Source organism: Giraffa tippelskirchi, chromosome 14, assembly GCF_054371585.1.
Source record: "Giraffa tippelskirchi isolate mGirTip1 chromosome 14, T2T-mGirTip1v1.2.pri, whole genome shotgun sequence".
In the NCBI taxonomy this organism is placed as follows: domain Eukaryota; kingdom Metazoa; phylum Chordata; class Mammalia; order Artiodactyla; family Giraffidae; genus Giraffa; species Giraffa tippelskirchi.
In genome coordinates, this window is record NC_137288.1 from 31,890,394 (window position 1) to 31,915,289 (window position 24,896).

Consider the following 24,896-nt stretch of genomic DNA (forward strand, 5'->3'; position numbering starts at 1 on the left):
TAAATTCACTATTAATGGCTCTTGTGAAGTGTTTACCTTATCATTTTTCACTCCTCTTTTTGTCTTCTCTTTCCTTTCCTCCTCTTCCTCCTCAAGTATACCTCCACCTTGGGAGAACTCGTAGGCTCTGGGCATGCTGCGGTTTACATCTGTCACTAGTACTGCAGCCTCCAGCAACTTTTTATTAAACCCAGTGATGTAGTGGGCACTTTGGCCAAAGCTGTCCACATGATGGATAAGAGCACATCTCCAGGGGCCTTTCCGTTGCAATGAGATGAGATTGGCTGATGTTTGGAGATGAAGCCTTTCCCCTCTAGGTCAGTGCCTGCAATCCATTCCAAGTCAGAGGGGAGAGGAAGTTATTACCAGCCACTGGCTGTTTCGTGGTCACTGGGAATTCTATGACTGGGAGAGCCTCATCCCTCTTTTCTCTCTATAGAACCACAGTTCCTATCAGCTAATACCAGTGACCACGGTATCTGTCTCAGAGGAGATGCTCTGACCAAAATGAACAGGAGTCAATTAACTAAATCTTGATGTACAGTGAAAAGTGAGGCAGATAATTATATTCTTTGGTTTCCCTAGGTGTGAAATATGTAGCACCATTGTCTTATAGGAAGACATCCAGCCATATAAACTATTGAAGCATAACTTTGAACCCAGAAATAAGTAAGGATGGCCCCACAGTAGTAAAGACAAGAGAATCACAAAGCCCATGCACTTTAATCCACATACGCAGATGGGAGATCATACTTTTTTAGAGGAAAGTAAATAAACTAATAGTTATCAAGCACATACTACACACCAAGAGGTTCATGTCCATTGCCTTACTTAGTGATCATGTCAATATTATGTACCGTTTACAAAGTTTTTACCATGTCACAAGCATGTGAAAAGTACTTTGTTTATTACCTCATCTTACCTTTAAAAATGTCCTGTGATATCTTTCTATTTTATAATTTTCTCTAACTGATGAATAAGCTCATTGGTAAAGAGGTTAAGAATTTTGAAAGAAAATGAGGAAATTTAAATTCAGGGAATTTGAGCGAGTTGTTCAAGGCTATTCTCTTACTAGTCATGCTGTTCAATGCCAAAACTCATGTTGCTGCTATTTCACCAAAAATTGAGAATGTATTAAGAGCTACTGGCTCCAGGCAGGATGCCCACTGTGCGTGCATGCTAAATCACTTCAGTCATGTCCTACTCTTTGTGACACTATGGACTATAGCATGCCAGGCTCCTCTGTCCATGGGATTTTCCAGGCAAGGATACTGGAGTGGGTTGCCATGCCCTCCTCCAGGGGATCTTCCCAACCCAGAGACAGAACCCTTGTCTCTTATATCTCCTGCATTGGCAGATGGGTTCTTTACCACTAGCACCACCTGGGAAGCCCCTAAGATGCCCATATAAAGATACACACAAGAAAAGATGAAAAGTAGAACTAATGGCAAGGGAGAAAACAACAGAGGCTGGTAAAACATAGTTTAGAACTTTTCTTTGGGAAGCACATACTTACTGAGAGTATTATTCTATTGGGTCATGGCAGGAAATTGATATTTATGTTGATGAATATGAGGTATCCAGAAATGGTTAATTGTTTCAATATTTCAATTTTGACAAGAAAAGAGAATGGCAAACAAAATTTGCATGAAGAAAAATGTTGCCTCTAAATTGCACTAGAAATTAAATTCACATACTGGGAAATTTTCCACACGGAGGGTGTTTAGAGAGAAGTATAATCCCACAAAATGTATGTTTACAGAAAATCTAGGTATGTCCAGGATGTGTGATTGACTTAACTGAACTTAGAGGAAAGCTTGAACCATAGGAGAATACAGACTGCCTTCAATCCAGTCCAATTCAGTTGCTCAGTCATGTCTGACTTTTTGCACCCCCATGGACTGCAGCATGCCAGGCTTGCCTGTCCATCACCAACTCCCAGAGCTTGCTCAAATTCATGTCCATCAAGTCAGTGATGCCATCCAACCATCTCATCCTCTGTCGTCCCCTTCTCTTCCTGCCTTCAATCTTTCCCAGCATCAGGATCTTTTCCAATGAGTCAGTTCTTTGCATCAGGTAGTATCAAAAGTATCAGAGCTTCAGCTTCAGCATCAGTGCTTCCAGTGAATATTCAGGACTGATTTCTTTTAAGATGGACTGGTTGGATCTCCTTGCAGTCCAAGATCAAATTGCCAACAGACTGCATTATGATTTTTAAATTTATTTATTTTTTTACACAACATATTGTTGACAAAGCCACAGTGGAAAGTTTCTCTTAATTGATGTGTCACTAATTATAAATATAAAGTAGTAGTTGTGCCAGAGATTACAATAATTTCTGTTCCCATGAAAAGTTAGCCTACACAACAGTAGGCTTCTCTGACAGCTTAGTTGGTGAAGAATCCACCTGTAAGAGACTGCCTGCCAAGTTAGAAGACACGAGTTTGATCCCTGGGTCGGGGTGATCCCCTGGAGAAGGAAATGGCAACCCATTCCAGGATTCTTGCCTTGGAACTCCCAAGGACACAGGAGTCTGGAGGGCTACAGTCCATGTGGTCACAAGATTTGAACACGATTTAGTGACCAAACCACCGTCACATAACAATATCCATTGTTGCTCCAATTGTTGCTCCAATTAATTTCCTCCAAAACAAAATACCACAGTCACCATTGTGAATACCCTGTGTTATAATTCTCCCTGAAGATAACAGATATTCAGTAAATGATTGCGATTGTTAAACAAATTCACTGATGACTGGTACATATACCATGGTAATCCTTATTACCAAGGGTTCTCTTTGACTAAAAAGATGAGCAAAGTCCAGAGAGCAGATGCGATGATTATAGAAGCCCTGAACTTGTTCTCATTAGCAATTTGGCATCGCTGGTAAAGTGAGGTCGTTGACGATAGCATTACTGTGATCAAAGCTGCCGAAAAGCAGGGTGTGGGTTGAGAACTGACATGACCCCTGGTCTCTGGTAGCCCATGACCAGACCAGAAATGGAAATATTGTTATAAATGAAACTCAGACATTTCAGCCAACTAGACATAAAACTTACTAAAATTATCTTACAGACAAAAAGATAAATATTCCCGATGGGATTGCAATAATTTAGTGTTATGTTCATGAAGTGTCGTATGATATTCATGATGGCTGCGGTTTTAATTACTATATTTCCAGTCAGTCAAGGGACAAGCAGTCTGTCTACAAGAGAGGGGTTGCAATATATTCTTGACATTATATTTTCCAAACAGACATTTAAATAAGGTTTTCAAAAAAGTACAAAGACACAATTAAGTGTTTTTGTATCCACTTTTGCAATGCACAGAATAAGTTTGATTCTCTGTTCAACTTTTTAAATCTATGTTCAAATAACCTTGCTTAAATTTTTATTAAAATGCTTTATTCAGGATCATAAATAATTTTAAATATCAGTTATAAAAATCACTTTGTTGTGCCTCTGTAAAAGTCATGAACACTTCTAAGGAATCATTGGAAGTTCATGACAATGAAGATCTAATCAATATTAGGTCAACTTGTTCACACCTCCATTGGAAGTACAAGCTCAATTTTCAGAAAATTCTGTTTTCAATCTCTTGACTGAGAAAAAAATTTCCCTCACTTATGGCACGAAGCCTTCTCCAGACCTTAGGAAGAGTCTCTACCCCTTCAAGGTTTTTGATGGCTAGTAGTTTCCCATGTTTTCTAGTCTCTGGGAGTTTCCACAAAGCTATAAATAATTCCTCTTCAATTAAACACTTTGGATATGTTATCTCCTTCCTGCCAGTATCCTGTCTGACATACAATTACTATGTATCAGGCATTGAGGACAAAAAAAAAAAACTCTCCATGTGCCCCTCAACAAGATGCTAATCTCTCAGTACTATGGTTTGTTCATCTGAAAATGGGGATGGTGATTATCGCATAAGCCTTTATGAAGATAAAAATCAGATGGCATATTTGAAGTGCCTAGAAACAGTCTCTGACTTTCCAATAAATTAAAACTATTATCATTGTCATTTTAAGTATAATTAATATTTTTAGCAGCACCCTCATTAACTTTAGTATTATTGATGATCAGTGTTATTGGTAAGAATCCTTGCCCTACATTTTCACCATCATGCCTGAGGAAAATAATCCTTTAGGATAATACTCTTCCCAGACATTTTTAAAATATATTCTTATGTTTCGTAGAGCTTTCATTATCATCCTCTTTGAGGGAAACTTTAGGAAACAAAAGAATCTGAGTTCTTTTTTTCAAGAAAATGGGCATCAAAACTGTGGGCCACTAGGGCCGAATTGAAATGAAACAGGAACAAATAACAAATTTCAAATGATCCTAACATAGACTATCTTTATCGGTCTTATAACTATCATTATTGAATATAGTATATATACATATATGTGTAGATATACATTTATAAATATATTACATAATGTAATATATTTGTCTCCCATTTCTTAGGCTACCCCCAGAGATAGCAGGGCATTATTGAATTTTAAAAATAAACTATTGAGGTATAATTTATATAGAGTAAACTGTATAGATATAAATTATATAATTTAATGTTTTGAAATACATATACATTTATGAGACCATCACTACAATCAAGATAATGAACATATCCATCACTTTCAAAACATCCTTCTTCCCTTAATAATCTGTCTCTTTCACTCCTCCCTGGTCCAAATCATCATTCCCAGGCGACTACTGATCTGTTTTGTGCTACTGTAGATTAATTAGAGTTTTATGTAATTTGTATAAATTGAACCACATTGTATGCTCTCTCTCTCTGTTCTTTTTTTTGTCTGACTTCTTTTACTCTTGCATAATCATTTTCAAAACTGTCAGTCTTTCTGCACATATCAATAGTTTACTCTTTTGATTATTGCGTAGCATTCTATTTTATAGGTATAGTACAATTCATTTTTGCATTCAATTATTGATGGATATATTTGTTGCTTCCAGTTTAGGGGTATTTCAAACAAAACTATTTTGAACGTTCTTGTTACAAGTCTTTGTGTGGTCAGGTGTGTTCGTTTCTCTTTTGTAAATATCTAGAAATAGAATGGCTGGATCAAAGGATATGTGCCTGACTTTTTAAAGAAATTGTCTAACTACTCTCCAAATGGTTGTACCAACTTACATCACCATGATTAGTGCAGGTGAATTATAATTTATTCATGTCCTTGCAACATTTTAGCCCTTGTAACACATATTTAGTGATTTCTTATTGCAGTTAAATTTTCAATGATGTTGAGTGTTGTTCCATTAGTTTATTGTACAAGTATTTGAGAATTTTGGTTTTCTTTATACTTTCTGGATAAAATTTATTTCTCATGTAAATGACTTCCAAATATTTTCTAATCTGTATTTCTATTTTCATTTTCTTTTTACTAAATTTGAAGAGATGATTAAGAATTTTTTTTTTTTACAAATTCTATTTTATCTTTCTATTTTAAAAGATCTTGATTTAGGTGTCAAATAAAAAAAATCGTCTAAACCAAGGTCCTAACTTTTTGTCTAGACATTGTACAATTTAAATTCTACCTTGATTTCAATGATCTGTTTCTAGTTAAAAGTTTTATATTTTGTTCCAGGTATGGATTAAAGTTTATTTTGCTTGCATATTGATTCTCAGTTATAGACTGATTTGTGAAAAGACCACTCCTTCTTTGTGAATTTCCTTTGCACTTTTATTGAAATTCAATTTCTCTATATTGGTCTATTTTGGAACTGTTCACTGATCTGTTTTTCTATCATTGCACCAATATCATATTCCTTTGATTTTTAGAGTTGTGAAGAAGTTGTGAAAACAAGTAGTGTTAATCTTTATGTATTCTTCCTTTTCAATGGTAAATACACACACACACATACATTTGGTTTATGAAGTCAGTTCTCTGGTGAGTTTAGGAAAAGTCATTAATTTGCAGTCCATCCAACTCTTTCCTTTTTTCATGTGTGAGAGATGCTCTTTCCCATCTTCTACTTCCCCAAGCTGAAACTGAAACCTCCCAAGTTTCATTAGTATTATCTGATATATAAAAAGTATTTATGCAACTTTCTATGTGTTTTGTTTTGTTTTTTTTTTTTGTATGACATAAACATTGTAAACCTACCACCTAATCTAAGGGTCAGAAATCGTTATTATCCTCACATATAGGGAAGGGATAGGACAGGAATGAAGCACAAAAGTGAGTGTAATGGCATCGATCTTTCTCTGAGAGGAGTTAATGATATCAATAGTTGGCAGCTACAAAGGTCTGAACTCAAATATGGTATTGCAATAGCAAATAAATTGGATATAATTATATCAGAGCTGCCAAACAGCCAGTGTTGCTTGAAGCTCTTCATTTTGTCTTTTTTGTGCCAAAAGACCTAAGGTTAAAGAAGCTGAATCCTGTTTTAACTTCACAACCTCAATCAACAGTCAGTGAGCTTGGAAAAGCAGCAAATTTTGAGAGCTACCTAGAATCCTTGTAATAGTTCAGTAACATACTTCTTTGTGAAGAGAATTACTGTCTTTGGTAACTATGTTACTCCCTACACTATGTCATGTGAAATTGTTCCCTGGATACAGTGTCTGATTGTTAAACTATACCAGCTTCTTTATTTTTTTTTTTTATTCAGCTTAATTTTTGAGTGATATAATTTTATCATCTGTGGAATAAATAATTCCTTAATTTACAGTCTTATTGATTAATAAACAATTTCTCCCTGATTAGGGAAGCACTACCTACTTTCAAGGAGAAAAAAGAAAAAAGACCCTTTTACTGCCTTTCAAAATCTCTAGAAAAGCAACATGGCTCCTCTCTTAGCTTTCTTGCCATTATATTATTACATTTTATTTTCTCTAATAGGCTACAGAAACCAGTAATATGATAGGAAGTCATTAATACAATATAATCACAGCAGAAGATCAAGCTCATCTCTTTCTCTTTGCATTGTCAAGTGTTTCAATATTTTATTTTATAATGTTATGACCAGAACTGATCATGGTAATCTAAGTGTGGATCTGACTAATGCATTGTATAATCAAAGATTTCCTTTTAGATTATGATTCGTTTACATTCCATAGCTTGCCCCATGTCACCATCAGACCCAGCAGAATTGCCTTACTAGGATATTATTCCAGAAGGAAATCTGGTAAGGGGGCTACTGTGTTCATTACATGGCATAGCCCTTTACTTCCCTGGGCCTCAGTTTCCTGGTTCCTGCCACAAACTCACATCCTGCAGGGTTGGGACAGAAGGCGGAAAGGATCAGGCAGCAGCACACAGAATTTGAAAGGAGTTCTGAGAACTGACTAACAATCCTGTGTAGAAGGGCAGGGGTCCCTCAGCTCCAGCTATTTGCTGACATGCAGGAATGCAGACCCACCTTCCCCAGCGGAAAAGAAAAATCAACATCTCAACAATGCTAGGAGTACATATTTTCATAGGAAATCTCTCATTTCTTAAATGTGGAAACTCTTTCAAAACCTTGTAACACAAGGGGCTACAGAACAAACAAAACCGACTGCAGACAAAATACCTCATCTCAACTGCTTTTTTTGTGTGCTGACCTTGTTAGGAGGTCCCTAGGGATCCTTCCAGCTCTATTATTTTGTGTTTAAAGATTGTGGGTCAGTATGGTTTTGAGAGGAATCAACTAAATTAATTGTTTAGTCTGAGATCATTTATGGAAGCAGCAGCAGCGTTATCCAAAGATAATAATTCAGTGTCAAATTTATGTTCAAGACTCTTGAAAAGTTAAAAAGCATAGGCTTTCCTTTCAGGAGCATACAAGTTATCCATTGGTTCGACAAATATTTACTGAGAAATGAAGGTCAATAGGAGTGAAATAATTCCATTTACCTTCCATTCTTCTCCAAACTTATGTATATTTTTGCAAATCCTTGGTGCTCTCAGACCTCCACAGATGAACCCTACTTTTTAATATTCTTACATTGATATTTTCTGCCTCCTCCAGACCTTTCCCCACTAATTACTCCCTTAGCCTCTTGGTTAAGTCCTTCAGTCTCTATTTGCTACTTTTTCTTAAAGAAAACTATGTTCAATATTCATCATACATGAAATAATAACACATCTTTCACCACCTTGCCTCCTCTCACTCATTCATGTCCCAAATAAACTTCTCAGAAGAGTATCACAGGATGGTTCCGCTTAGAGGCCCAGCCCAGTCTGCGGCAAATACAGCTTACTCTTTCTCACTGGCCTTCTTGAAGGTGTTAAGAGGACAAAGGAGGGGCAGGTACGTTGCTGCCCAATTGCAGGAATGAGCAGTAAACTCATTTAACATTCTGCCCTCCAAGAATGCAGGTAGACCAGAAGGCAGAGTGGAGTCACACTGCCAGGGTTTGGAATTTGACACTGCTACTGTCTAGCTGTGTGATCTTGGGCAAGTTATTTCATCTCTCATGTCTCAGTTTCCTCGTCTTTGAAATAATGAAACTATTAATAGAATTAATAAGGATACTCTGAGAATTCAATGTGTTAATGAAATCTTTGGACCGTACATGACTCATAGTCAACTCTCTATATATAAATGCTCAGAAATAATAATAGAAGTTCTTCTTCTCAAGTGAGAAAGAGAAGTTACCCTAACAGATAAAGAGGAATTTAGGAATCTGCCAGTGTTCATACAATTAATAAGTGGCTGAGCTGAGAATTAAATCCAAGCATTTTGGCTGCAAAGCCCAGACCTTCAAGCAGCCTGCTCTCCTGTTTCGCAGCCTTGCGGTGCTTCCCAAAAACAAAGAAAAAACATCATTGCAGTAAAAAAGATCACATCAGTGACTTTCTATACATCTTAAATTAGTAATAATGGGTACTGTATTATTAATTCCCATTCTCTATCCCTTGCTAAATAGAAACTTTTCACGAATTCCCTCCCCAGCAGTTTCAGTAAGATGCTTGAAAATTTGTTTTGCTTTGTTGCAGATAATATGCTTACTAAGAGGCATTGTTTTCTTTATGGGGCCAGAGCTCCTTCTAAATGTTCAATGCCTTTCTGGTTTTATGACTCAGAGTCATTGATTATTGACTCTTAACTCTTCTCTCCCACTTTCCAGGTCCTGCCTCCTGCCTTCCAGCTTCCACTGCATTTATTCCCAGAGAGGCTAACTTGGATTCTTGAGACAGAAAATACTTCGACTAACCTGTAGTCAACTTGTTTATAGTCCCTGCCTACAATCCCAAATGGCCTTTGTTACAGTCTTAAAATTTTTGCACTCTAGCATGATTTCCTTCAGAAACTCTCAACAGTCCCGATGTGGGCAGATGGTTGAATTGACCCAAGATTTTGCTTTTGCAGAAGGAAAAGGAAACCCTTGAACAGCTGGCAATATATGGGTTAAAATTTCTCCTCAGTTGGTTCTAGGTTTAGCAAGAAATGAAAAACAAAGCCAATAGGAATGGGGGAAATGGGGATGGGGGAGATATTTTGGGTTGGGGTGGGTTCATTCAGATGAAGCACTGTTAAAGCGAGAGTTAAGTGATAAAAGAGGAAGTTGGGGGGTTGTGACCAGCACTTGGAGTTTTGGGCTGTGAGAACTCAGGGGCAGAACTATTCAGAGGGTAATGTTCTGGTGTAGTTCTGGGAGTACATTTCTAAAGTGGTCCCTGCCATCTTCCTTTTCACACTGTCAAGGTAAGTCCAGCCCAAGACTGCAGGATCAGCATCCTTTCACTAATTAGTTCTAGCAGTTCTTTCAGGTTGTACTTTTTCCTCTCTTCTTTCATCTCGTATTTTTAGTTTTGTCTACCCATCACTTTCAGGAGAGGAAGAGTCTCTCTTACTTTATCATATTGTTTTTTTGAAACCATAAGTATTGCTAACCTTTTTGATCAACTTCTTCTCAAAATTCTAATTCTCACTAATATGTTACTACTATCCACAAGGCATGACCCACACTTGCTCATCTATAAGGAGTGATTAGGCAGACATGTATCTCAGGTGATGGGCCCCAGAGTTCATGACATAAAAATGGCCAGGAAGTCAAAGGTCTCCATTGGATCTACCACTTGGGTGCTTTAAGCATTTACTCCAATAAAAGATATGATATCGAAAAAGACTGAAACCAGTTTCCAAAGTCTTCACAAAATATGGATAAATACCTGAGTTTTGCAGAAGACATTGAAGAAGTTGATATAGTCATTTGGCTGGAGTCTCAAAAGAGGAATTGTGTTACATAAAAATAAAAGAGTATAGTCCAGACATGGCCCCGGGGCCTTGCAGAGCTTGAGATGCAAGGGAAAATCAACACTCTCTGCTTGGGATTTGACTTCTCCAAAGTGGCATTTCCCAAACTTTGAACAAATGAAAGAGATTCTCTAGGAACTTTTGGAGATTAAGTTATTGGGATGATCACATCACAATTAAGAAGTAAAAGGAAGCAGTGTTCTGTGGTGATTCTGAGAACACAGAATGGTTTGCTTACAAAGCAAGAAGATTTCAAGAGAGTGAAGTGGACAAAAGATGAAAGGAAGAACCACAGAAAGTGGAAAGATTGAAAGATACACAAAGAGGGATGACAATGTCAATAATATGAATGAAAGGAACTCTATCTTAGCAATATGAAGAAGAGTAGGCTTGACTTTTCTCTGGATAGCAAACTAGTACCGGCTGAGGTTCCTAGAGATGTAGTCATTTTCATGAGGTTAAAAGTTTACAGTATTTGCTAGAGAGTAGGATAAAATTTTGAAAGACTTACCCCTCACCCCCCCCCGCCCCCTCCGTGGTCTGTACATAGCACTCTCTGTGTAAGGAAAGGTCAACCTACTTACCTGATTGACTTGGGATGAATCCTAGCAGTGGGAAGAGGTGAAGCAGCTCACAGGATCTCATAATGGAATGGAAAGGACTGCAGCAGACATGGAAATCTACCCTTGAATGGGATTCTTTTCATGCATGGCTAAGAAGAATGAGTGGTCCTTAGGTTCCTAATGCCCAGGAAAGAGTCAACAAGTCATCGCTATAGAAAGGGTCATATTTAATGGGAGGAGATGGGACACTGTGCTGGCTTAGGGACAATGAGCCCAGAGCCCAAAGTAAGTTGTTCCCAGTGATTGAGAGGCTGTTAGGGGCACCCCCATGTGCTTTAATTTTCAGCATCCCTGTTGGTCAAAAGACATCGGACAAAAAGAACCTAGGTGATATCTTTCACACCCTCCCCCCACATCCATTCTAAAATGCCATGAATAATTCCAGTCCCATTTTCAATGATATAAAATCCAAGTTTTTCTTTAGAAAGCAATAAAAGAAAACAAAAAAACAAGTAGGCATTTAAGCTTTCCTTAGACTGATACCAGAAAAACCTTCCAATTTGCTTTTTTTGCTATTTCTTTCCCTTTATCAATATCTTTTAACCTCTGAAGCCATTCCATATTCTCATCTGTCATTAGATAAATATTTGTATTTTTATGCAGTTTCAGAGTTTCTTGTTTTAGGTGACATTAATCCCTCACCATCCCCTTACTGGTGAAACCCTGCTCATTCTTCAAGGTCAAACTTACATATAGCCTTCTTCACAAACTCTCTTCTAAATTCTGGGTCTGATTCAGTTACTTTCTATTCAAGTTCTGTACCTCAACTGAGTGTACCTCCTTCAGATAGTAATAGTCCTGCTTTATGTTTTCTCATTAGATTAGAAACCCTCCAAGAGAAAGATTGTGCTTTAGTACCATTTTATTTTCTAGAGCACCCATCTTCATACCTTCACTACAGAGTATACTTGATGAAAAGTTGGTTGATTGAATATTCATATCCAGTGAATAAAATAAGCATTTCCAAACCTTATAAACATAATTGAGTCATGAAGACACATTGTACAGATATCAAATAGCAATTTGTCAACAATCTCATCAGTGACTTTAATGAGTAAATGACCTTTCCAAACCAAGCATATAAACTTTGTCACTTCCTATTGTTTAAGGAGAATCTTGAATAATAGATGCATAGATGTATTGCTGTCTAGCCCGTGGCCAACACATGTAGGTTTTGGGTAACTTGAAGACAAAGTTCCTCTTGGCCTTCAGAGTGAAAAAGGGAGATCTTCCTCCAGGTTCTGGAATGTTTTGTAGGATGGAGGGAAAAGCTTGGGATCTGGCACCATGGAGCAGCAATGCTGACACATGGATTACAACCTAATGGGATGTGAATAGGCTGGAACCAGGAAGCCCTCAATAACCACATAGCCGAGCAAGCAGTTTCAATCCTCTTCAACCCTGTCTTTCCTGTGTAAAACGTGGATTAAAACACCTACCCTGAAATTAAGTACTTTTATCAGATGCCTCTAATTCACCATTTCAGAATCTCTCAGTCTCATCCATCTCTTTTCCTCAGCTTCTACTTTGGTGTGACCAGTTCCTCTGGCTCCATAAAGCTTCCTGCTGGTTCAGTCTGATCACCCAACTTCGGGCCAGTACCTCAAGCCCTGGACATGGTGTCAGAAGCCACAAGAAGCCACTCAGCTTGAAGTCTAGGCGTGCACATCCCAGATGGTTAGGACAGTTAGGTTAACAACCCATGGGATGAACTATGACCAACCAAGGTCAGGGACTTATAGAAAATTCTTCCTCATCTTTGACCTCAGAGAGTTGATCCTGAAATACACCTTCCTAGAACTGAACCAAGAGTTGCAAACATCCATGGCCAGCTGGTAATGTGCCCTAATATTTGACTCTTTCTATCTGTGACTTACTTTTATTAGCCCCAAATCCCTTATTTCTATTCCCTGGGTCTATACTCCCCACATAGCATCATCACACACATGCTTTATTCTCAGGCTCTGCTTTCTGGGGAGCCTAGGCTGAGTCTTAATCTTGCTGATATAAGATGGGCTGCTGCTGCTGCTAAGTCGCTTCAGTTGTGTCCGACTCTGTGCGACCCCATAGACGGCAGCCCACCAGGCTCCACCATCCCTGGGATTCTCCAGGCAAGAACACTGGAGTGGGTTGCCATTGCCTTCTCCAATGCATGAAACTGAAAAGTGAAAGTGAAGCCGCTCAGTCGTGTCCGACTCTTCGCGACCCCATGGACTGCAGCCTACCAGGCTCCTCCGTCCATGGGATTTTCCAGGCAAGAGTACTGGAGTGGGGTGCCATTGCCTTCTCTGATAACATGGGCAGGAAATCACAAAGGAAACATTCTTGATGCAAAATGTAAGGTGATAGTAATTTTGCTTTTCTCTAGGAAGGTACCTCTGGAAAAGATATGTATGTGCTAATAGCACCTTAAGATTTGAAAATGACAGTGAACTTAATTTGAAGTGGAATTTTCTAGAACACTTATAGATGATTCAAAGGACTTTTGTTTATGATCACCATGATTCTGTATTCCTTTGGGATACTGGGCTGGGCTGGTCCTATTGGGTAAACCTGCAAGGAATCACATGGAGATGATAGTCACAACAGTCAAATTCACCCAAGCTGATGACATTGCTCTGTCCTTTGGAAACATGCTAGAAGCTGGAAAAGAAACACTCACTAGTGGAAAACAACCAAGAGGCTAAAGAGAGAGATGTTATTTTTGAACTTTTAAAGAGAACATTATAAATAGCAGAGAAAAAGGAAAAGCAGAAATTAAAAACAATAAAAACAAAAGCAAGCTGACAGCCACCCTTTTAATATGACAATTTTGGTGCTTCAAAAGCCCAGGTTTGTAGATGTAATAGCTGAGTCCCTGCAAAATAGCCAAGGACCATGGGGTTTGAGCACTTAGTCACAATGGCATTTTAGGTTAAACAATCATTGACTCAGCGGTGAAAAATGAGATAAATTAAAATTATTTTCTTCACAACGGCCAAGGGGCTTGGCAAGTAATATATTGAAGAAATTTCCTGGACATAATAGGTTACATTAATTTTCAACTGCAAAACAATTCCTTCAGCATTATTTTTCAAGGAGAGAGAAAAGAAGAAGGGGGGGAAACCACCCTGTTACTTGTGCTATTTACTTCTGGCCTAAATGAGAAAACATGTTTCAAAAGGAAGATTAAGAAAGGCATATCAAGACACAGAGAAAATCCTGACTGTAAAGAATTCAAGCTAATTGGTTACCCATTTGCCTGTTCAAAAATGGTCAGTATTAATCCCAGAACAATAGAAGTATAAGTGATGAAAATCATTACATTGGGAAGCAAGATGTTAAACCCTCCACTAGGTAAAAAGCACCTTTGTTTGGAATATGGAACAAAAATGGGAGCAAATCTCAACATCCAAATGTGCTTACCAGTCATGGTAGAAGAGCTTAGTGCCTGTGACTGAGGCCTCTCTGCCCCAGATGCTGAGTAATTAAGTGAATACCTCAGCCTCTGAACCTTGTGGGCCTCATATGCTGCTTGAGGAATAAGGTAAATGGAGTTGCGCGGGGTGGTGAGAAGATGGTACCACCAACTGGTATCAGATAGGAGCAAAGGCCAGGAGGCCATTAGTCCTACCAGCAGCATGCATGCTTCTCTCCTTCCTGTTCCCCTGAAGACCTGTCTTACTGAAATGGGCCAGACCCTATGGTCTTTGTCCCCCATGACTTCTGCCTGACTTTTGCTTGTGGAAAAACTTTAGCTAAGGAATAAGTTTAATCAGAGATGTTTAAAAAAAATGCATAAACAAAGGAAAATAGTCCAACAAAATTAAATATAATAACCATTTAGCTGTTAAGCACAGTCAAGAAATTTTAGTTTCTTCTCAAGAGCTACAGATAACATGCTCTGGGGGTGCGGTGTTGTTGGTATCGTGGTGAGCATCGCTGCCTTCCACATCCTGTGAGCCCTCCTCTAGTTTCCAAAACCTCCACCAGGTGGAAGAAGTTAACCACATGATGACCAAACTGTAGTCATGACATAAGCTGCCACGATTCTGAGAACGGGCCTCAGGGAAATGGGAACAAACGGCCCTGGAACTGAAGACTAACTGCGCTAACAATCAACATGATGGGGTTCAGACCACCGATGGCCCATTTCAACATAGCTGTCAGAGCTGACTGTGCTGTTTCTGCATATAGCCTCCTCCCTCAGCCTTCAAAACTCTTGTCCAGTGACTGTCAGTGGCGGGGAGTCAGCGTTTGGAAAGGAGTCTGCCCCCTCCCCGCCGGTTGCCAGCATCCAACATAAAGCAAATGTTCCTTTCCACTAACCTGGCCTCTTTATTGGTTTTTGAACAAGAAGAAGCCAGACCCCACTGGGTTACATTACCATCCTCAGTTTATTGACCATCTGGCCCAGTGGTGTCCCAGTAAATGTTTAAGAACTGACTCTCTAAATATAGTTCTCACATGAATTTTGGTTGATTTTTCATTTTATAGCGGTGATTGGAAAACTTTCACTGTGAGGGACTAGACGGTAAGTATGTAAAGCTGTGCAGAGCACATTTCCTATCACAATTGTTCAAGTCTGCAACTGAAATGTGAAAGCAGTCATAGACAATACTTACATGAATGAACACAGTGGTGTTACAATAAGACCTCATGTAAGGATGTCTCCAACCTCCTATAATTTTCATGTGTCATGGAATATTCCTTTTTTTTTCCTTTGTTTTTAACCACTTAAAATATAGAAACCATTATTATTCCCATGCTGTACCAAAAAGTGTAGCAACCTGGATTTGGCCTAGAGGTTATAGTTTGCCACTCTTGTTTTATAGTAACAGTTAAGTTGGCCGGTGGTGAAACAACTAAAATGTAGTACGTGCATATGTTGTGAGTGATCTTCATTCAGATAATTGTTTTTAGATACTGGAAGTGTTTCCTCAATTTTTTTTTTTTTTTTTTGCTGTTCATAGTGTGATGGCTACAGATGTGACACTTTTAAGTTGATTCTGTTTCATTAACACTTTCTGTAACTTTCTTGTATCTCAGCAATCAACAAAATAGCTCAAGTCCTGACTTGTAGCATTTGCCAATTTCCATGGTATAAACATCCCCATTATGCCCAATTTCAAGTTACTAACATGACATTGGTCATGCTATGTAGATGTCTTTTATAAAGAAACTACAAGAGCAAGGATTTCCTTCTGTATCGTCTTTGCTTCAGGAAGGGTCTTGCACTGAAATAAGCACACACTAGGTGTGTTTATGGAGTGTTGTGTCCACTGGGTAACTCCATTTGGCTCTCACATGAGGCTTCCTTTAGCTAAAATTTTAGGAATATAATTCACACACTACTCAATGCTCAGGAAGATGTAGGTATGTATATATGTGTGTGTGTGTTTATACAGGGTTCCCTGGTGGCTCAGATGGTAAAGAATCTGCCTGCAATTTGGGAGATCTGAGTTCAATCCCTGGGTCAGGAAGATCCCCTACAGAAGGGAATGGCTACCCGCTCCAGTACTCTTGCCTGGAGAATCCTATGGACAGAAGAGCCTGGCGAGCTACAAAGAGTTGCAAAGAGGTTGCAAAGAGTCGGACATGACTGAGCAATTAACACTATTATTACTATGTGTTTGTATATGTATTGCTTTCTTTGAAAAACACTGAACAAAAATTACCCATATTCCTGCTACCTTTAAAATTGTATAAAGTAAGAAATGAAAAAAATTTTCTTCAGACCATTTAATCTCCCTTGCATTGAAATGCACCAGTATTAACAATTTGGGGAGTGTCATTTATGATTTCTTTCAAATTTTGAAGGTGTAAAAATCTCTCTGTCACTCTCTCTACTCTCTCATTTTTGCCCCCTCAACCTCTGTTCCCTACCCTTTTCTACCCTCACTGTCTTCACTACACCTCAGTGAGCATAGACACCCCTCTTGTTCTGGGTCCTAGCCTAACTCCCCGTCTAAATCCAAGTCTCAGTGCAGCCCTCTTGAGTTCTCACCACTGAGCAGGCTCAGGACCCACATTTCCACCCTAACATAAAGCTGACATTTGCTTTAAGGGGTACTCTCATTCCCCTGGACTTTATTTGATCAGCATCCACCCCCTGCACTCTCAGTTTTTTGCACAATGACTCTGTAACTGGCATCCACAGCCACAAAACCATTTAGATTTCCTGGAACTAAATTGCTTTCCAGAACTCCAGTGGCATGAAGCTGATGTGGATATTGATTTCTCGTTTGTTAGTGGCTAGTAATGAGGCACCCAGTATGGGCACAAGCCAGTGGAGGGAGTGCCTCTTCTGGGAGCCGCTGGCCAGGAGGCGGCCCACCTCTGCTGCTGCCAATGCTGGGCCCCCTTCCCTGTCCCGTGTCCTCCCTGCAGTCCGCCAGGCTTAGGGCTGATGACAGACACCATGATGGACTTCCGAACCTGCAGCAGAACTCGCCAGCACCCACTGCCACCCTCCAAAACTGTTCTGCCCTTTGCCGGGGCCCTGAATCTGTAGTGCTCCCCAGCTGGGTTCCCGTGGCAGTTTTTGCTGGACAAAACTGCGCATAGTGTATGTCTGCAGGAAAAGAACTGCCTCAGACAAGCATGTCAGAACCCTAGCCAGCCAGACACCCAATTATTCGTCTCTGCTTTTTTTTTTTTTAATTAAAAGAAAAAAATCAGACCAAAGCGCCTTGCACAAAGAAGCAGTGTGGCTGGTCAGGCTTTTTCCCTTGGCTGACTTAGTGTTTCAGCTCTAGAGGGAAAGACCTGGAAGTCCAATACCTCATCCCTGCTCGTGGGCTCCAGGTGAAAACATCTGATGAACTGACATCCCTTTGTGAAAAAGCTTGCTGGTTCCCCAGGATAAATAATGAGTAGTAATATTATTGCTGTTTTAAATAAACACCACGGTTAGTCTCTGATACAAAAAAGATAAACCTCTTCCACAGACAGTTCTCCTAATTTTAGTAATTTACCTAATATAAGAAAAACTCTCAGTTCTTCACCTAGGTGTTGCCCTCTCAGGAGGCTTACTCTGACCACTCTATCTGGGATTGCATCGATCACAGTCTGGGCTCACTACTTACTTTTCTTATCTCTCTCTTTTACTTCTCACATCATCCCCAACACACTACCTTGCTCATTTGCTTCTGTGAGTCTCCTCTCGGTAGAACCTAAGCTCCTCAAGGCAAGAATTTACTTTTGCTTGACTTGTGCTTTTCTAGAACCTAGAAAAGTGCCCAGTACATGTGAAATGTGTAATAAGTATTTGTTGAGTGAATGTAATAACATCAGAGGAGCCATGAGCTTTCCACACGTGTGTCCTCTCTCCCTCTGTGTGACCCTCTGCAGTCTTCTTTCTCCTCCTTCCTCAAGTCTTTCCCATTTACCTCTTTCTCCACCCCCCTCCCCCTCATAATGTAAGAATCACCTCCTGGGTTCTTCAGCCCCAGTGCAAGGTTTTAATTATTCAGTCATGTGGACTGTGAATGCATGATAAGTCACTGCTGCAAGAATCCAAGGGGAAAAAAGGCAAAAGAAAAAAATTTTTAATGTTTATTTGTGGCAAAATATGCACAACATAAAAGTTACAGTCTTAAGCATTTTTTTAACTGACGAACAAAATTGTAAGACATTCAAAGTGTACTTTGCAATGACCCAACGCATATGTCAATACGTTGTGAAAGGATTCCTCTCATCTACTTAATTAACACATCTGTGAGAAATCCTTTCACGTTGCGTAGATGCATCATATCTACATGATGCACACCTTAAATATCTCACAATCCTACTTGTCAAACATATACACACGTGTGTGTGTATAAATAAATTTTAGTGAGAATGTATAAATTTTACTCTCTTAGCAAATTTTGATTACTCAGTACAGTGTTGTCAGCTATGTTCATCATGTTTAACCTTAAGTCCTCAGTCCTTACATGTCTTACAGCTGAAAGGTTTTACCCTTTTACCAATCTCTTCCTATTTCCCCAACCTCCCAGCCCCTGGCAACCACTTTCCTTTCTCTTGATTATGGATATATGAATTTGTAATTATTCTTTTTTCTCCTTTTTTTATATATGTAATACATTTTTAATAAATAACATTTATTTTAAAATACTGATAGGGTTCTGATTGGGTATATAATTTATAACTGATTAACTGATTTAACTTTCACTCGTTTTTGTTTTCTATTTTCTACAGTAATCAGGTATTTCTTTTATAATACTGTCAATATTAAAAATATTTTTATTAGAGCATTTTGGAACACTATTAAAGTCTCATGTTACCAGAGAAGATAAAATATATTCAAATAGAGTGGTTATGGAGAGTTGGTTCTTGTATATCATCTCTTCACCCATTTCTCTCACCCAGCTCCCCATCCTCCTGCCTCTGGCAACCACCAATCTGTTTTCACTATCTATGAGATTTTGGTTTTTTGTGTTGTTTGTAAAATTGCATGTACATATAGTCAACTATTTGATATATGCAAGTATAGACTTTACCTTGGCCAAAATATGAAGGGAAGAATCTTAGCTAAACTGCCAGTGTGCTCTACAATAAGCAAAAGACAACATATCAAAATCTAGTTTTATGCATGATGTAATAAAACTGTTCATAAGTAAAATGATTAAAGTTTGATAATTGATAATAATTTATGTAATGTTATCTATTTAAATACTTTAACATTATTGATCTTATCCTTTTGTTTCTATAACATCTCCATAAAGTAGAAAGGTGGAGTATCACTATTTTTCCTACATATGTGTCTGTGTGTGTTAGTTGCTCAGTCATGTCTGACTCTTTGAGACTCCATGAACTGTAACCTGCCAGGCTCCTCTGTCCATGGAATTCTCCAGGCAAGAATACTGGAGTGGGTTGTCATTCCCTTCTCCAGGGAATTTCCCAACCCAGGGATCGAATCTGGGTCTCCCGAATTGCAGGCAAATTCTCTACTATCTGAGCCACCAGGGAAGCCCCTTTCTTATGCCAGGGTCTTAACCTGTGCCCACAACCAGGTCTTGGAGGCTTTTACTTATTTACAGTTGTATTAAATTGTCACCAAAATGGCATTGTTCAAACTGGAGGGGTGAAGTTGGATGAAACTCACATGTACTGAGGGCTTTCCCTGGACTAAGAACTGCGCTCAGTGTTGCCATAGATATTCTTACCATATGGGCATATTGCAAATTTACTACTTACTACCATGAGCAGATTGTAGAAACTCACCAAGTTTCTTTGCTCCTACTTGAAAAATGGGCATCATACTCCAACTTTTCTTTCCCTAACATGTAATAAAGGTGTAAACAAAGAAGACCCAAGTGTAAGAGCAGCCTGGATGATGAAGCAGCCTGGATGGATGGATGAATGTGCTGTGATAACATAGGTACATGTCTGAAAGCAACACACTATAGCTCTGAAGAGCAAAGGACTATACACCACCTTAATTTCTCTAAAACTGCAATGCAATTCCTCCTCAGCCAATTCATATGGTGAAGTGGGGCAGGGGATAATGTTTATTTGAATCTGCATATTTTAACACCACCTTATGATTTTAGGAGTCTCATTAGGCAAAGCAACTTCTGGATGCCTTCTACATTTTTCATAGCCCTGCCTCAATCCTTTTCCTGATAGAGTCTGGGAAGATGTGTATAAAGCCACATAGCCTTAATGGGGAGAACCTCAACTTCTATGTGTCCCTTGCTTTGGAGACACCAAAACATGACAAATTTTGGCTCTGTCATTCTTTTTCCAGTAGGGACTAGCAATTCTTTCCAGCTAATCTAGCCTTTGTCTGGTCCTCAGATGTTCTCTAATATTCCTGGATGCCAGAGCCCAGACCACTCAGTGACAGTAGAGACACCCACCCCTGTTCCCATCTTGTCTCTCTGAGCATTCTCCTCACCACCTCACCCCTAAAAATGGTCCCATTGTCTTACAATTTAGTGTCCATACCACATGGGAACTGGGCAGAACAAGGTTGCATATTAGTTGATTACTCCCTGTCCACACAATTTCATCCCCATGATGTTGTTAGGAATGTCTCATGTTGGCTCTGGATACACTATCTGGTGTTTCCTCTTAGAGTTCCTAAAATAATTTAGTTATAATCTCCTCAGTCTTAGGGGTTTTCCTTCAACAGTAATGTGTCTCTTCCCACTTTTCATCTCAAAACTCCTAAGCAGAAAGTTTGAGTTCATATCTGACCACACCCATTGTTAATCATTCCTCCTTCCTTATCACCAACAGTTTTTTTGGTCAGGAAAGGAATGGGCTGTTTTTCTTCTTTCAGGTCAAATTCTTCTTAAAGATAAGCTGAAATTACCATCTCCCTTTTCCTGAAGTTAAATTACTGATTCAGGTACAAGCAAAACAAACTCTGCTGAATAATAAGAGAATGCAAATCCTTAGTGACCTCAGAAATGGTATACCAACTGCATCCACCTAGGACTTTGGTGTTGTATTAGTCTGCTAGAGCTGCTACAACAAAATAACATGGGAAAGAACTCTAGTCAGAACTTTGTTGATCTCACAGGAGGAACTTAAGGTCTAGAGTTAATGGTGACTTGCTTAAATACACAGTTACTATTGGCAGAGGTTAATGGAACTCAGGTGTTGTATTTTAGGATCTCAGTTTCTCCTTTGTGTCATTGATCATGACAGTTATTTTCCATGTGCTGCAGTATACAGACATACAGATAAGTGCCTTATTTGAAGATTTTGTTAATGCAGCAAATGGGGCCATTGTACAATTAAATGCATGGAAGAAGTTCATTTCATTGTTTTGCAAAGAATAAAAAAAATGTTATTAGTTTCTATTCTGGCATCATGTGATAATGAAGGAGAAAAATTAAGAACTAGTAAGAAGATCTCTCCAAATCTTTTAATTTTTTTTCTGTTTATTTTGTTTGACTCATTCAACTTAGTGTCCACTAATAGCGGGGCATAAATAAAGGCTAGTTTACCAATCTTTCATTGAAAAATTCAAGCCATATTTTGCTTTTGCCTATATTATTCCAGAATCAGTAACATCAATTAGATATGTATCTATGACTCCTTTTTGGAGTAACTGAAACATCAAACTCTTATGCACACTGTGATCTTTATCCAATGACCTTGAATAACAGAAAAGCTAAGATTAGTGAAAATATTTTTAAAACCTGACTTATCAATAGATCATGATATTACCTTTGCCTTTGAGCCTCATTTAAGGGCCTGTATTGCAGTAGCTAGAAGGTCTCTCAGAGTTCATCTAAGCCAACACTCTCATTTTCCAGATGAGGAACCTGCCCCTGGGAGAAATGAAGTGAGTTACTTGAGGTCACACAGAAAGTCACTCTCCGAGTCCAGCTAACACTCATGTATTTTGACATCGGTTCACTTTCGAATATGGCAACGTGTCTGAAAATTAATAGAACAGGGTACTACTGTTTTGAAAATGTTCTCCAATGGGTTTTAATTTATCCCTTAATTTCTATTTACTTCTTTATCTCTAAGACTTAGCTTCAAGGTTGATGGAAATAGGAAAATGTGGGAGTGATTTCGCAGAAGACAAAGAATCCCATATATCAGCTTTCTCTCAAGTATGACTTCTTTACCTTTCTTTGTAAAAGATGATCTTCAAAGCAAGGTTTTAGAAAAGACTAAAGGATTATCCAAGTTTGTTTTCTTCTTCATTAATATCCCAAGTAGGCCTGAAGACTTCTCATGAAGCTGTGTTAGATGGAGGGAGGAGAAAATCCTCAAGATAGAAGAGTTTCCTCTGCAGAGTATCTAAACCTCAATCGATCTTGGGGCTCCTGTATGGCCTGGCACTTTTGCAGAGGGATCGTTTGTAATTAGTGAACAATGGCAGATTCCGAGGCTATTCTGACAGGATTCAGAAGCTCTTGAATGACCCAGAGAATGATCCTGGAGTTAGCTGAGGATTTAGGGTGCTTGCCGAAAAGACCACCAACAGGAGCAAAATGATCATTGCACTGAGATGTTCAGGGCTGGCAGCCAAAGCCAGACAATGAGTGAGGTTCACAGCCGGGTCTCAGAGGCCCACAACGCTAGAAGAACAGAGAAGAGGTTTCATTTGGAAATAAGGGACTGTTAAATCTCTAGAGCAACAGATGAAGCTGTTAGAACGGGCTCCACCCTCTCTGTTACTTGAGTGCTCCACTCGCCCAGTGGCTTCCTCCTCCTGCCCTCCCCAGCCCTCATCCACTGCGCTACTCTCAGGTGCTGTATTCCTCTGACTACCACCTTATATCGCTCCACACTTCACAAGGACTCTCCATGTAACTATAAATAATTCAAAACCAATGAAACCTTTTTCTTCTTGTGTTTACTACTTTTTCTTTAGCTGGCTTCTGTTAATTTCACTTCCTACTTTCCATAGGTTGATTCCATGGCACATTGCTATCATCATGCCTTGCATATTCCTGACTTCCTTGTCCCTTCTTACTATCCTGTCTCAACACCAAATCTGGTTTAATTCAACTCCTCCTCCCACCAGGGGAGCAGTAGTATGGCCACAAGAAAGCTTCTGATCAATCTGAGATCAATCAGTGATGACAGGTCTCATTGTTACCAGGAAACAGTGCTATATTCCCCCATTAGGTAATTCACATTTTTTCTTACTCATTTTCAATATCCCTTCTTTTAACCACTCAGCTGATTGTCTGGTTACCTCTTATTTTACTGATAAAATAGAAGTAATCAGAGGAGAACTATTTTATCTTCCTACCTCTAATACCACCATCCTGCCCTCACCTGTCTCAATAAGCCTCACCTTCTTTTCTGATACAATAGATGAACTAGTTCCACTCTTCAGAAAATCTCTCTAGAATTCTTCTCATACCTTTCTGGCTACTCAAGGACTTTGCTTCGCCAACTCTCCCTTATATCCTATGTTTCATTTTTTTTAAACCCCACCTGTGAAGAAACATAAAATATATCTTCCATCTTCCTGAGCTGCATGTCCCCTTCCTGCTGTCAATGTCTTTGTTCCTTTTTGTTGATGAAATCTTTGGGCAGTTTCTGTGAAAACTGGCTCATTATCTAATGTCATGGTTTTCAAAGTTTAGCAGGAGAAAGGTCCAGTTTAATAATGAGGACATAGTATAGCCTAGCAGGACCATATGGGACACTCCTAGGACAGACTCTCCTCACTTGTATCCTCTGCTGGAGCTCTTTCCTAAAGTCCTCAGGTAATAGTAACGCATGCACATTTTCTGAATTTTTAAGATGCTAAAATCATCATCAAATTAACTCCTTGGTGATTATGATCAGTAGCTCCCAGACCTTTTGCACCTAAGGATTGATAATATTAGCTTCCTGTTACTGCAGCATCAACTAATCAGAGAACTGTGCATGAGCTGATCACATACCTCTAACATCCTCCTTCACCTTGCTTTAAAAATGTTTTGCTGAAACCTTTTTGGGAATTTTTGGAGCACAAGCCACCTGTTTTCCTTGCCTGGCTCTGAAAAAACTTTCTCTGCTCTAAAATCCAATGTTTTGGTTGTTTGGCCTCACTGTGGATAGGGTACATGAATTTGCACTTGGAAAACAATAGAAAGGTCTAAATAGTCAAAACTATAGTTTTTCCAGGAGTCATGTATGGATGTGAGAGCTGGACAGTAAAAAAGGCTGAGAACCAAAGAACTGATGCCTTCAAACTGTGGTGCTATAGAAGACTCTTGAGAGTCCCTTGGGCTGTAAGGAAATCAAATCAGTCCATCCCAAAGGAAATCAATCCTGAATATTCATTGGGAGGACTGATGCTGAAGCTAAAGCTCCAATACTTTGGCCACCTGATGTGAAGACTGGACTCACTGGAAAAGACCCTGATGCTGGGAAAGATTGAAGGCAGGAGGAGAAGAGGATGACAGAGGATGAGATGGTTAGATGTCATCACTGACTCAATGGACCTGAGTTTGATCAGACTCCAAGAGATGGTGAAGGACAGGGAAGCCTGGTGTGCTGCAGTCCATGGGGTTGCAAAGAGGCAGACACAACTGAGCGACTGAACAGCAACAACAAGAATAGTTTGAATTGCTAATTATCTGTATGTGGATAGAGAGATGATAAATGATAGAT